This window comes from Mus pahari, chromosome X, assembly GCF_900095145.1.
Source record: "Mus pahari chromosome X, PAHARI_EIJ_v1.1, whole genome shotgun sequence".
Taxonomy (NCBI): Eukaryota; Metazoa; Chordata; class Mammalia; order Rodentia; family Muridae; genus Mus; species Mus pahari.
In genome coordinates, this window is record NC_034613.1 from 29738383 (window position 1) to 29752752 (window position 14370).

General features: G+C 45.3%; 1 pseudogene across 2 annotated transcripts in view; it reads right to left on the reverse strand.

The window, feature by feature from the left end:
- Nucleotides 1-380: 380 nt before the first annotated feature.
- Nucleotides 381-14370, reverse strand: part of LOC110314111 — a 23242-nt pseudogene continuing 9252 nt past the window's right edge. Inside the window, exons 1-5 of one of the 2 annotated variants that reach the window (XR_002380151.1) lie at nucleotides 5248-5291; nucleotides 4595-4643; nucleotides 3658-3783; nucleotides 1834-1941; nucleotides 529-1019 (exon numbers count right to left, since the gene is read on the reverse strand). The product of XR_002380151.1 is annotated as a protein BTG1 pseudogene, transcript variant X2 (transcript). Of the gene's footprint in view, nucleotides 1020-1833; nucleotides 1942-3657; nucleotides 3784-4594; nucleotides 4644-5247; nucleotides 5292-14370 lie in introns of those variants that run through there. The other variant, XR_002380150.1, reaches the window with a different exon arrangement.

Below are 14370 nucleotides of genomic sequence, written 5' to 3' on the forward strand. Positions count from 1 at the left end.
AATAAGTGTTCTTAGAAAACCAGAAACTAGCAAAAATACTGTGAACAGGCTGGTACTAACAAACATGGCTCAGGCAGTGTCTTTTCAAGGGCCCTTTAAAAGCCCCTTGCAAAGTCACATTTTGGTTCCCTGCTAAAACTAAGGATACAATACAAAGGTCTGACATTTTCCCTTTTCATGCAACCTGTTTGTCTTTAGATTGAAAGATGGTTATTTTGAAATACAGATTTTCCTTAAAGGGACTGATGTGAAAATATAGGTATAGTATCTGGGAGAAACAAACCAATTGGTGACTTCATTTCCTTGTAAATAAAGAGAATGCATCCTTGAGCTCCAGGCTATTAAATCATGGAAAAGAACTATCCAAACTATAGCAGTGTCACTTAAAAATATCAACACTATCTCATGCCAGGTTTTCACAGCTGTGACACGGATTAAATTCAATAATCCATCCCCAAGAGGAGCCCACCCGAAGCAAAAAGTCAAATTCATCCATCCATTATAAGATGATCCATTGTATACTATATCTTAAACTGATGCAGTCATCATATTGTAGTTTTTAGAAGGGTTTGTTCTGCCCAAAGGAGGTTCCTCCTTGCAACAGCTTCTGCTATCTACTGTTTGTGCATTGGTGCTGTTGTAAGAGCTACCTCCCACTGGTGAGGTTTCATACAGCACACAGATGGAGCCATCCTCTCCAATCCTGTAGGATACTTCATAGGGGTCAACCCACAGTGTGAGTTCACTTGGGAGAAGCCTGAACAACTCTTTACTGCTCAGTCCAATCTGCTGGGCAGCCTGACCGACCAGAGGATCCATCTTATGGTTGATGCGAATACACCTGTAACCCGATCCCTTGCAGGGCTGCTCTGGGAACCAGTGATGTTTGTAGTGTTCTACCAGCAGCTCCTGCAGGCTCTGGCTGAAGGTCTGCAGCAGCTGCTCATTCCTGAGGCCCTTAGTGAAGAGGAACNTGCAGATGAAGGCCGCTGCAGCACAGATCTCACCAATCATGGTGGCTGTAAGGGTTAAGAATGGGATGCATGGGGCGTAGAACATAGGTCAGTAGTGTGTCCCTGAAGGCACAACGGCCACCCACCTTTCTACCGAAACCCAGAGGTCTAGAGAAAGCAAGTGTGTGAGTGAGGCAGCTATTAGCTCTAGGGGCCCTTTGCAAACTTTTCTTTTAGAGGAAAAAGTTACTGTGGCGAGAAGAGACAGGAGGAGATAACTAGCCTGGCCGCATCACTTTGCCCTCCCCAGCCACCTTGCCACCAGCCCAGCAGCCTCCGAGGACCCCATGCCTTTTAGTTCCAGTTCCAAGAGACAAAATTACTTGCATTCTTAAAGGCATAGTAAATGTAAACAACCTGAGCACATATAACAACACACTGAGTACATATCTTGGCCTGTCGAGTGCAGGGAAGTGGAGCACACTAATTGGGTTGGTGGGAACGCTGCCTGACCAGAGCTGCGACAGGCAGTATGGGGATGGTGCCCAGTAGATCATCTTGATTACAGACTATGAGGATGGTCTTATTTCCAGGTTACTTGGTCCCAACCCGCACTGTGATTGTTAGGTTGTTTCAGGAATGTGGAGATGGTAGCATCAGTCATGTACCAGTATGGGCCACTAAGCAGGCAGCTTGACCCCAGCTTATTCTGGCACTGTGTAGTTGGCACAGAAGGGCGTATCTTAAGCTAGGCCTGGGGGTCTGTTAACGTTATAGATGAGCAGGGTTATGGGTGACTCAACAGGCCAAGATTGGTGGACAAGAATTATGATCCAAAGTATTGTATATGATATACAAGGGCAGGGTCTTAATTACTTACCAGTCTGGGCTCGTGAGATGTTCCCCTGACCCAACCTATGCCTGGTACTCTGCAGTTTGAATAATAGGGCAGTGTCTTGGTCACTCACGATGTTGGATTACGTGCAGGCTGATCAAAGTTATACCTGGGAGGATTAGTATATGACAGCAGAAGGATAGGAACTTCATCTTTCAAGAGGCTAGAATTGTACAGAGTTTGACTGACCTGATTCAGACATCAGAGAGTCTTAGGCAGTCATCATCTTAGGATATCAACAGGAATAGTGTCCAGGCTGTTTGACCCTGACTGGGCATGACTACATAATAGTGGTATCGAGAGATAGGATTCTGGATCCCTCATGAGACTGGACTGATAGGTAAACTGAGTGAGCCAAATTGGGCCTCAGATGTGAGAATTATGTGGAATGCCAATGTCTTGATAACTCACTACTATTAATTATTTTCCAGGTTGCTTAACCCCAGATGGGTCAGGGAGTATGAAGATGTCATGGAAGGGTCAGGGTCTTACTCAATAGACTCAATAGTGCTGGCCTATGATCTGCTTGAACCAAACTAGGTGTGAAAGTGTGGCTAAGGCATTGGAGGGAATGTCTTGGTATAGACTCTGCTTCTGGGCAGGTTATATGACCAAGGCCAGGTCTGTTAGACTGACATATAGAAGCAATCATGCTGGGCTTTTATTAGTCTGTGCTTATGGGCAAATTGTTCAAACTTAGCTAGGCCTGGGCACATAAGCATTGTGTGTGGAAAGAAATTGTTAATCCTGGAATATCCTCCTGCTTGTACAAAGCTGCTTGACCCCAAATCCTTGGATTGTTAAGATGATGAAGACTGAGCCTTGGGTACACTTGTAAGCAGGCAGCTTAACCCGTCTTGCCGAGTTACTGTTGAATATGATAAGGGAGGGTTACATTCTAGGCAAAACAAAACAAAACAAACAAAAACAAAAAAACAAAAAACAAAAAAAACCGAACAGGTGGCTTGTGTGCAGGCTATATGAACAGAACTAGCCCTGGTAGAGTGATCATGTGTCTTTCAATTACTAGTTTGTCTGGTACACAGTGTTCCTGGGATTGTGAGATCACATTGTAGTCTGCAGTATAGCATCAGGTCACCTTCTTGTTCACTAACAAGGTTTGTCAGGCCTGCAAGCTCCTTGACCTAAGCTAGTCCAAGGGGTTTGAGAATGGGGCATGAGAGCAGGGTCTTTCTCCTCACCTGAATGGATGGTGCCCAGGTTGCTGAAACCATTCTAGGCCTGGGAATGTGAGAATGTCCTTGGAAGTACAGAGGTCTGGGCCATTCACCAGGCTGGGCTAGAGTACAGGCATTGCTGCTCAAGTTATTAAGGTGTATTAGTACCAAACCAAGAGGACCAGATCTTGAGTTCTATGATGTACAATGTGATTGACTCCAGCTGAGTCAAGATGAGGATGACTTTGACAGGTGAGATTTATAGAAACTTAGCAGGCTTTGTGACAACAGCTGGGACTAGTACTGTGGAGGTCCAGGGGCTTGATCTTTCTGCAGTTTGTGCTACTTAGACCCTGCTAGGGTTGAACTGACATTACCATGGAGGACCATGATCTGAAACACTCACCGGGCAGCTTTGGTCAGTGTTCTGAGGTAGCTGCTTGAAGGGAAATCTTGATCACTCACTAGGCTGATCTCTTGCTTAGATTGTATGAACCAAACTAGGCCTAGGAGTGTGAGGAGGATGCATGAGCAAAGATCTTGATTTCAGGGCACTCACTTGTCTCCTCTGGTGGCCACAAGTCATGGAATCATTAGGGCTGCGGGAGAGGTAGTAGTATTGGTTACTTACCAAAATAAACTGGGGAGAAGGCAATTTGACCTTAGGTTGAACAGTGGCTGTAGGGATGGCACAGGAGAACAGTCTGGGTCCCTCACAGGCTGAGCTTTTATGCAGGTTTTTTAAACCAATATAATCCTAGAAGGGTGGCAACAGTGGGAAAGAGCAGGGTCAGGGTCAGGGCCACTCACCTGGCTAAGCTGGTCTGCAGTCTGCCTGTAACTGTGAGATCACTTTGTACTCTGAGCATGTGCAGCAGAGCAAGGGTCTGAGCCATATAGGAGTCTTGGCAGGCCTGGGAGCCACTTGAATGGGACTATGCCTGGGAATATGAGGAGAGGGATGGAGGCCAGGCTCTTTAAATCCCACAAACAAAAAGCGCAGTTTTGGACTGTGAGGATGCCCTTGCATTGGAAGGCTCTTGGTTATGCACCAATCTGGCTGATATGTGAGCTACTTAGGAACAAATTTGTCAGTAGGATTCTTGATTCTATACATGGCTTGGTTGAGGTGGCGGTTATGTAACCCAAGGAAGGTCCAGGAATGTTAGGATACCAACCAGTAGGGTACAAGCTTGAGCTCTCTCAAAACTGGGACAAGGAATATTCTGACTGATCCCAGCTAGGTCAGGAACTATGAAGATGGCTTAGACAGGCAAGGATTGTATGGACAAATAAGCCTAGGCTGATGTTCAGGCTGTGTGGTACCATCTGGCATGGTAGCAAGAATGGTATGGAAGACAAAGTTCTTGATCATTTACCAGTCTTCATTGCTAGCCATGATTTATTACACTAGCTGAGTCTAGAAGTATGGTAATGATGTAGATCAGCAAAGATCTGGGGAATTCAAAAAGGCTGTTACTGTGCCATGTTGTGTGACACTGTGACCCAAACTAGCCCTGGGACTGGGAAGATTAAAAGGGTAGGCAGGCAAGGTTTTGATAACTCACCAGTCTGGTCGGGAGCCTGGGCTGCTTGACACCAGCTGGGTCAAAGACACTAAGGATGGCAGAGGAATTCACAGTTGTGAGTCACACACCAACTAAGTTCAACTGCTTGACCTGAACTAGGCCTGGGAGTCTGAGGAAAATACTAGAGATCGAGTCATGATCACTCAACAGGCTGGGCTGTTGCTCAGGCTCTAAGTGTATGCAACAGGAAGGTGGGGACACAAGGTACTCACTAGAATGGACACAATGGTACTCACTCATTGTCTTCCTGGGATTGTGTGATGAATCACTTGTCTGAACAGTTGCAGAAGGGCAGGAGTCTGGGGAACTAACCAGACTTGGATGGTCAGTGAACTGCTTGACCCAAACTCAAATCTGAGTGTCAGGATGATTCAGTAAGGTGGGGTCGTGATCCTACACTAGGTTATCCTGGTGTAAAGGCTGTTCAACCCAAGCTAGACCAGGGAGTATTAGAAGGATGCCCCAGGATATCTTACTAAACTGAGATGGTGTCCATTCTGATTGACCCCAGTAGGCCAGGGAGGATGAAAATGGCTCTGGCTGACCTGGGAATTCACCATTGTGGAATGCTGTACAGACTGTGTAACCCCAGCTACACCTGGCAATATGAGAATAGATTCTTGGATACTCACCAGTCTGGGCTGGTGCCAGTCTGCTTGACGTGAACGTGGTAATGATTGAGGATGGGTGGGGTTCTGTGTACCCCTCCAGACTGAGCTGGTAGTCAGACCACCACCTTTTGTGAGATCATTGTTATTCTGACATAGTGGGGGAGGAGAGGGGTATGTGTAACCAATCATGCTGGGGAAGGTGATGATGCTGAGGAGTGCCATGATGTTTCAGCCAAGCTAGCAAGGTGACTAGAGAATACGCTTAGAATTGCCATCTGTCAATCTTTCCATCAATTTTCCATTGAAGAATTCATGCAAGAAATGAGGAATAGATCTTTCAGGATAGTTTTACAAGGACAGTTTTACTTTAATGACCCAGAATAGCACACAGATATTATCAAGCTGTATGTTGCAGTTCTATTATATTATTGTTTATTTTGTTTGGGGGATTTTTGAGACAAGGTTTCTCTGTGTAGTCCTGGCTATTCTGTAACTTACTCTGTAGAGCACGCTGGGCTTGAACTCAAAGAACTTCTGAGTGCACATTATTAACTTTGTTTCAGGGACAAGAGAGAATGTCTTTTTTCAGGAAAAGGTATTGCCATAGTTCTCAAGAAGCATGTCTATGCAGGTAATCACTGGTGAAGAGCAAGTCAAGGCACCATAGGGCCGCATCAGCCAGCATCACAAGACAATATGTATTATTCTTATAATTTCATAGTGATATTTTTAATATAATAAAACCTGGACTCCTGTTTAAACCTGTGATGGTTTTTTCTTTTGAGCTATGCCAAGTGTAAGCCACATAAGAGCCAGGAGAAAGAGTCCCAACATAATGAGAGGAAGTTTGCTAAATGGGGCTAGATTTAGAAGTACCATGTGGTCTTCATGTGATTTAACTCAAAAGAGGGTCAGTTGCTCTTCTGAAACCAGAGTGTTGTCTTCTCTCGCCAGCTCATGGTTTGTGATATGGCTGTATCAGTCCTGTTGGGATCCCGAGAAAGCCCACAGGAGAAAGCATACTGGTAGAGCCTCTGGTCCCACATCAGCGTTGACAATTAGGCTATGTTTCTATAGGTGTCAGTGGGGACTAAAGTATATGTTGATTTTTCAAGGTGCTCCTGAACAAGCTAATACCTTATCCCCTGAGCATGCTTAGATACTTGGTTTTGAGTCATAAATGAGCTTGTTCAATTATGGTTTATCCTTGGAAATGCCCCAAGGAACTTGAATTTTCTGAAGTTGACAAAACACTTTTAGTTACAAATTCTTCCATAATCCTTCCAGTGTAGCACATTAAGCTTCTTTTAAAGCATTCTACTGCTTTCCAAATTAAAAGTCCCCAGATCCTCATTCTTTCAAACAAATACATGGTCAGGCCTATCACAGCAATACCCACTCCTGGTACCAACTTCTGTCTTAGTGTTTTACTACTGTGAATAGGCATCATGACCAAGACAACTCTTTTTAAACATTTAATTGTGGCTGCCTTATAGGTTCAGAGATTCAGTCCACTATCATCAAGGTAGAAGCAGAGCAGCATCCAAGCAGGCATGGTATGGGAGAAGCTGAGAGTTCTACATCTTCATCTGAAAGCTGCTAGTGAATGACAGGCTTCCAGGTAGCTAGGGTAAGGGTCTTAAGATCATGCCCACAGTGGCACACCTACTCCAACAAGGCCACACCTTTTAACCCTGCCACTTCCTGGGCAAGCATATATAAACCATCACACATACAGTGAAAAAAGGAAACATCTTCAAAAAGTAATAATGGTCTAACTGGATGCCTATTTCTAGAAGAACAAAAATAGTTCCATATTTGTCACCTTGCACAAAGCTCAAGTCTAAGTGGATCAAGGACCTCAACACAAATTCTGATACACTAAATATAATAGAAGAGAAAGTACAGGTGACAATTTCCTGAACAGAATACCAATGGCTCAGGATCTAAGATCAAAAAGTGATAAATGAAACTGCAAAGCTTGTATAAGGCAAAGGACACTCTGAGTAGGACAAATTGGCAGCCTAAAGATTGGGAAAGGATCTTCATCAGCCTTACATCAGACAGAGGGCTAATATAAAAAATTTACAAAGAATTCAAGAAATCAGACATTAGCAAGTCAAATAACCCAATTAAAAAATGGGGTACAGGTCTAAATGGAATTCCCAACAAAGCAATATAAAATGGCCAAAAAACCTAAAGAAATGTTCATAGTCTTTAGTCTCTGGGGCATCAAGCCGCCACAGGACCAAGGACCTCTCCTCCTACTGATGCCTGACAAGGCCATCCTCTGCTACATATGTAGCAAGAGCCGTGGACTGGCCCATATATACACTCTGGTTGGTGGTTTAGTCCCTGGGAGCTCTGAGGGATCTGGTTAGTTGATATTGTTGTTTTTCCTATAGGATTGCAATCTCCTTCAGCTTCTTCACCCCTTCCCCTAACTCCTCTAATAGTTGACTATAAGTGTCTCCATCTGTCTTAGGTGCTGGCAGAGCCTCTCAGAGGACAGCCATACCAGGCTTCTGTCTGCAAGCACATCTTGGCATCAGCAGTAGTGTCTGTGTGTGGTGTCTGCAGATGGAATGAACTGCATGATGGGGCAGTCTCTGGATGGCCTTTCTTTCAGCCTCTGCTTCATTTTTGTTTTTGCATTTCCTCTAGACATGGACAGTTCTAGGCAAAACATTTTTAGATAGGTAGGTGGCCCCATCCCTCCCCTGAGGGCCATGTCTATCTACTAGAGGTGCTCTCTTCAGATTATATCTCCCTACTGTTTGGTATTTAGGCTAATGTCATCCCCATTGGGTCCTGGGAACCTCTCATATCCCTGGTGTCCGGGACTTTCTAGTGGTTCACCAAGTTCCCCACCCCAACTGCTACATATTTCTATTCATTCCCCTTGCCCTGTGAACTTCTCTGTCCCTGTCCATACCTAGTCCTGCCCCTCATTTTTTCTCACCCTCCCCTCTTGCACCCAGGTCCCTGCCTCCCTCTGCCTCCCATGATTATTTTGTTCCCCATTCTGAGTGGATTTGAAGCATCTACACCATGGCATTCCTTCTTGCTAAGCTTCATATGGTCTATGTGTTGTATTGTGGATATTCTGAACGTTTGGGCTAATATCCACTTATCAGTGAGTACATACCATGTATGTTCTTTGGGTCTGGGTTATCTCACACAGGATATTTTCTTGTTCCATCCATTTGCCTATAAAGTTCGTGAGGTCATTTTTAATAGCAGAGTAGTACTCCATTGTGTAAATGCACCACATTTTCTGTATCCATTCCTCTGTTGAAGGACATCTGAGTTGTTTTCAGCTTCTGGCTATCATAAATAAGGCTGCTATGAACATAGTGGAGCATGTGCCCTTATAACATGTTGGAGCATCTTTTGGATATATGCCCATTAGTGCTATAGCTGACTCATCAGGTACAGCTATTTACAATTTTCTGAGGAACTTCCAGACGATTTCCAAAGTTGTACCAGCTTGCAATCGCACTAGCAGTGGAAGAGTGTTCCTCTTTCTCCACACCCTCAACAGCATTTGCTGTCGCCTGAATTTTTTGATTGGTGTAATTTCTGATTGGTATAATCTCAGGGTCATTTTGATTTGCATTTCCCTGATGACTAAGGACTTTGAACATTTCTTTAAGCACTTCTTGGCCATTTGAGATTCTTCAGTTGAGAATTCCTTGTTTAGCTCTGCACCCCATTTTTAATAGGGTTATTTGGTTCTCTGGAGTCTAAGTTCTTGAGTTCTTTGTATATATTGGATATTAGCCTCTATCAGATGTAGGGTTGGTAAAGATCTTTTCCCAATCTGCAGGTTGCCGTTTTTTTCTATTGACAGTGCCCCTTGACTTACAGAAGCTTTGCAATTTTATGAGATCCCCTTTGTCAATTGTTGATCTTAGAGCTTGAGCCATTGGTGTTCTGTTCAGGAAATTTTCCCCTTTGCTCATGTGTTCAAGGCTCTTTTCCACTTTCTATTCCATTAGACTCAGCATATCGAGTTTTATGTGGAGGTCCTTGATCCACTTAGACATGAGCTTTGTATAAGATGATACAAAGATAAGGGCACATGCTCCACTATGTTCATAGCAACCTTATTTATAATAGCCAGAAGCTGGAAAGTACCCAAATGTCCCCCAATAGAGTAATGGATACAGAAAATGTGGTACATTTACACAATGGAGTATACTAATGATAAAAAGTGATCAATTTATTTGCAAAACACAAGAAAAGCAAGAAGAAGGAAGACCAACGTGTAAATACTTCATTCCTCCTTAATAGGGAACAAAATACCCATGAAAGGGTTACATAGTTTGTTTGGAGCTAAGACAAAAGGATGGACTATCCAGAGACTACCCCACCCGGGGATCCATCCCATCACCAGCCACCAAACCCAGATACTATTGCACATGCCTGCAAGATTTTACTAAGGTTGTTCAGGATGTATGAGCATACTTCTGGTGAGATTCTTGGGAAATCATTTGACTATATGGGTGTGTAACTTGTGTTGTTTTGGCTGTGTGCCCCAATTTTGTCCTACAAGTGTCAGGAAGGTGGAACCAGACAGGCATCTTGGTTACTTACTATGCTGTGCTGATAGGTTACCTGTTTAACCATAACTAGTCCTGAGAGAACCCGAGGGAGGTATTGGAAGGGGAGTTGTGATCACTCACCAGGTTGAGACTTTGCTAAGGCCGTATGACCCAAGCTAGGCCGTTTAGTGTGACAATGGCAAAGGCAGGTGGGCCTATCAGGTACTCTCTAAAGTGTACTTTTGGGCAAATTGCTTAAACACAGCTCAACTTGTGGGTGTGAAGATGGTATGGGAAGGGAGCATCTTGACCATTGACTTGGAAATCCCAAGGCTGTTGGAGCACAAGAATTCCTATAAATGTTGGTATAGTGGGAGAAGCCTGGTCTTGATCACTTACCAGGAGAGGACAGCTTGACCTGAGATCAGCTTGGGAGTCAGGGGGATGGCAATGGAGGAGGGACAGAACTCTGGGTAACTCATGTGGTGCATGTATACAGGCTCTGAGAACTAAGCTTGGCTTGGGAATCTAGCCATTGTATGGAAGGTCAAGCCTCTGCTTTACCTACCAGGCTTGGCTGGTCAGTGAAGTAGTTAACTAGAATTAGGCCTAAAAATGTAAGATTTGGGGAACTTACTGGGACTGGGAGAAAACCCTTGAGTGAAATAGTTGGCGTCATTCACTCGTCTGAGGTGGGGGTGTAAGCTATGCAACCACATCTAGGCTGGAAATATTAGCAGAACATCAGCAGGATAGGGTCTTGAGCTCTTACCAGACAGGGCTGGGCCATGGTCTCTTGATTCCTCACCAGAAAGAGCTGCTTCCCAGGCTGCTTCCCCCAAGCTAGGCATGTTGCATTGTCTGATTGCCCTAAGGTAGCCCAGGGTATATGAGCATAGTCCTGGTGATGTTCTTGGGGCTCAGCGTGTCAGGTGGCACACAGACTTGTGACACCAACTAGACCTGAACATGTGGGAATGGTGTACTAAGGCATTTGGGCCCTCTGGCCAGGCTGGGCTACTATGCAACTTGCATGATCCAAGCAGGCTTGGAGTTTGGTCATGTTCCATAGTGTCAGGCTTTTTCTTTTTTTACAGAGCACAAGTCTGGGCTGGTGGCTAAGCTTTCTGACATGAGGTGGGCCTGGGAGTTTGAGAATGGTGGGGTGGGGCTGGGTTTGATCATTTGCTAACTCTGGGCTGGTAGCCAGACTCCATGACCCCAACTAGTCATTGGAGTTTAAGACTGGGGATAATCACTCAGTGCAAAGACCCAGGTCATTCACTGGCAAGAGGAGGAACTGAGGCAGTGCAACCCAAGCTTGGCCTGGACTATTATCAGAACACCAGCAGGATACGATCTTGAGCTCCTCCCAGGAAGGGATGGATGGTAGACAATCTGACTGACCCAAACTAGGATGGTGCAAAATCTGATTGACCCCAGCTAGGCCAGGGGGTGGGAAGATAGCCATGGCTGGCGAGGTTCTTGGAAATTCACCATGCCAGCCTAGTGTGCAGGTTCCCTGACACCATCCAAGGCTGGCCATGGGAGGATGGTGTGTAGGACAGGGTCTTGAGCACTCACCAGTTTAGACCTGCTCTTATTCAGCTTGATTCAAGCTGAGCCAGGGAGTGTGGTGATGGTGTGGATGGGAAGGGTTCCATGGAAGGGATGGTAGGCAGTCAGTGGAAACGGGGTGTGAGGGCAGGGTCTTAATCAATTCCTAACTTGGACTGGTAAATATGTAGCTTGGCCCTGACTGGGCCTTGTGCTATGAGAATGTCACAGGAAGGTGGGGCTGTTAGTCCCTCACCGGGGTGGCTTGGTAGTCTAACAGCAGTACAGAAGGGTAATCTAGATCACTCAATAGCCTAGGCCCTTGTTCAAAGCCTATGAGCCAAGATGGATCTAGAAGGATAAGTGAGACAGGTGAGGACCTTCGGTTCTCAGTAGCCAGTGCTGGTGGCCAAGGTACTTGACCATAGGTAAGTCTCTGGGAAGTATTAAGATACAGATAAGATAGAATCTCCAGTTTTTACCAGTTGTGTGATAATGGATAGTTTGACTTGACCTCAGGTAGGCCAGGGAGAGGCAAGGGCCACTGAGACTCTTGGGATATTACCAAGTTGATCATGCATATGTGCTCTGGAATACCATCTAACCCTTGCAATAGCTAGATACTACATATGGCAGGATCTTGATAACATACCAATCAGGGTGGGTGCCATTTGCATTTGGGTCTTTGGTTGTGGGGATGGCACAGAGCATGGGTGTAGACCTCTCACCAAGCCTGGCTGTTCAGTGTTCTGCTTGTCCTGCACTAAGACTGGGAGTCTGATGATGGTGATGGAGAGGGAGTCTTGATAACATCCCTCTCTAGCTTGGATGTTTCCCAGGCTGTATGACACAAGCTAGCTCCATGGTAATGATGTAGGCAAGTGAGTATATTGGACTCATTCCACTGGCCTGATGTTCAGGCCATATGACTTGACACTAGCCTGTCAGTGTGAAGAAGGTGAAGACAGGAATAATAGGTACTCACCAGGCTGTGATGATGGGCAAGCTGCTTCACCAGAGCTTAGCTTGTAAGTCTGTAGTGAGGCAGTGAGGCAATGTGATCAATTGAACCAACTCAGTGCCCAGATTGCTTGACTCTAACCATTCCTGGGATTGATAGGATGTTGGAGGAGGACCTGGTCTGGATAACTCATCAGGGCAGGCTACTTAGCAGGCATCTTAACCTCAGCTCATTAGGAGACTAGGGATGGCACCAAACTGCCAAGGTCTGCTTCCCTCCCTCAGAGGCAGGCTTGTGTGCATGCACCGTAGCCAAAGTAAAGGCTTCTGGGTGTGGTAACTGTGGGGAAAGGCAGTATTCCGGGTCTCTCAGCAGTCTAGGCTGATGCCCAGAGTGATTGGGATAGTGTTATCACTAGCTAGCTCGAGCTGGTATGGGCCATCAGGGTTCTGGTTCACTATTAAAGCTTACAGGTCTGCAAGCTGTTTGACCAGAACTAGGTCTGCGAGTCTGATGGTGCAGGAATATGTGCCCTTTGTCTCTTTCCAAGAGGGGCTGGTGTTCAGGCTGCTTTACCTGAGATAGGCCAGGAACTGAGGATGGCCTTGGTGTAAAAGACCCAGGACACTCACAAGGCTGGCATACAGTGCTCACTGTGTGACCCAAGCTAAGCCTGGGAGGATTCGCATGATGTAAGCAGGGCATGAAATTGAGCTTCCACCATGACATGATGGTACACAGTCTGACTGACTGCAGTTAGGCCAGAGAATACAAGAATTGTGTCCTTGCCAGGCGTGGTGGTGCACGACTTTAATCCCAGCACTCAGGAGGCAGAGGCAGGTGGATTTCTGAGTTAGAGCCTGGTTTACAAAGTGAGTTCCAGGACAGCCAGGGCTACACAGAGAAACCCTGTCTCGAAAAACCAAAAAAAAAAAAAAAAAAAAAAAAAAGAATGAGAAAAGAATTGTGTGAGAGGCCTAGATCTTGTTCATTCACTAATCTTGGGTTTTGTGTAGTCTGTGTGACCCAAGTTAGACCTAGGAATGGGAAGATAGTATATGAGGGTAGGATCTCTATCTTCTGAATGTGCTAATGGTGGGGAAAGGCAGTTTTCTGGGTTCATCACCAACCTGAACTGATACCCACCCAGCTTGCTTGAGCCTAGCTGTGCCTGAAATCATGGGCATGGAACTAGTGGGCAGGTTATGGATTCCTCACCAGGCTGAGTTATAGACCAACTATTTGACAGGAATAGGCCTAAGGTCTCAGAAAAGTGGTAGCATCTTTATCAGTCACTAAGGCTGGGCTGTTTTATATTTTATGTGATCATTATCAAATTTGATCAAATATTTTATATTTATCATTTTATATGATCCAAGCTAAGTCTGTTAAAAAAAAAAAAAACAGGGATAACAGACAAATCTAGGCTTCCCTTTTGCTCGAGTTGTGTGTCCTAATCATGGGCTGTGGTCAGGAAGATGTAGACATGTTGGTATCATGGACACTTAGTAGGCTTGTCTGATGGGAAGGCTGCTTGAACAGTTAGGCCCAGGAGTTTGAGAATGGCTTTCGAGGGAAGAATCTGGTTCTTGTCTAGGCTGCAATGGTGATCAGGCTACTTAGACTAAGCAGTCCTGGGGTTTTAATGGTGGTTGGTCAGGGCCTTGTCTTGATCAACGTAGGCTGATGAACAGGCAGTTTGATACCTACTTTTCTTGGGACTGGGGAATGTCACAATTGAGTAAAGATCTCAGTTACTCATAGGTGGGACTCTAAGTTGTTCTTTTGGCTCCATATAAACCAGAAAGTATTTTAATTGTGGGGAAGGGTAGCATTGTGGTTCAGCCACTGGTCTGGCCTGGTGGGAAAGCTGGGGGAGCCATGCAATGTAAGGATGGTAGGAGGGCAGTTGACGTTTGTACTGGATAGCTTTGTGTCAACTTGACACAGCTGGAGTTATCACAGAGAAAGGAGCTTTAGTTGGGAAAATGCCTCCATGAGATCCAGCTGTAAGGCATTTTCTCAATTAGTGATCAAGGGGGGAGGTTCCCTTGTGGGTGGTGCCATCTCTGGGCTGGT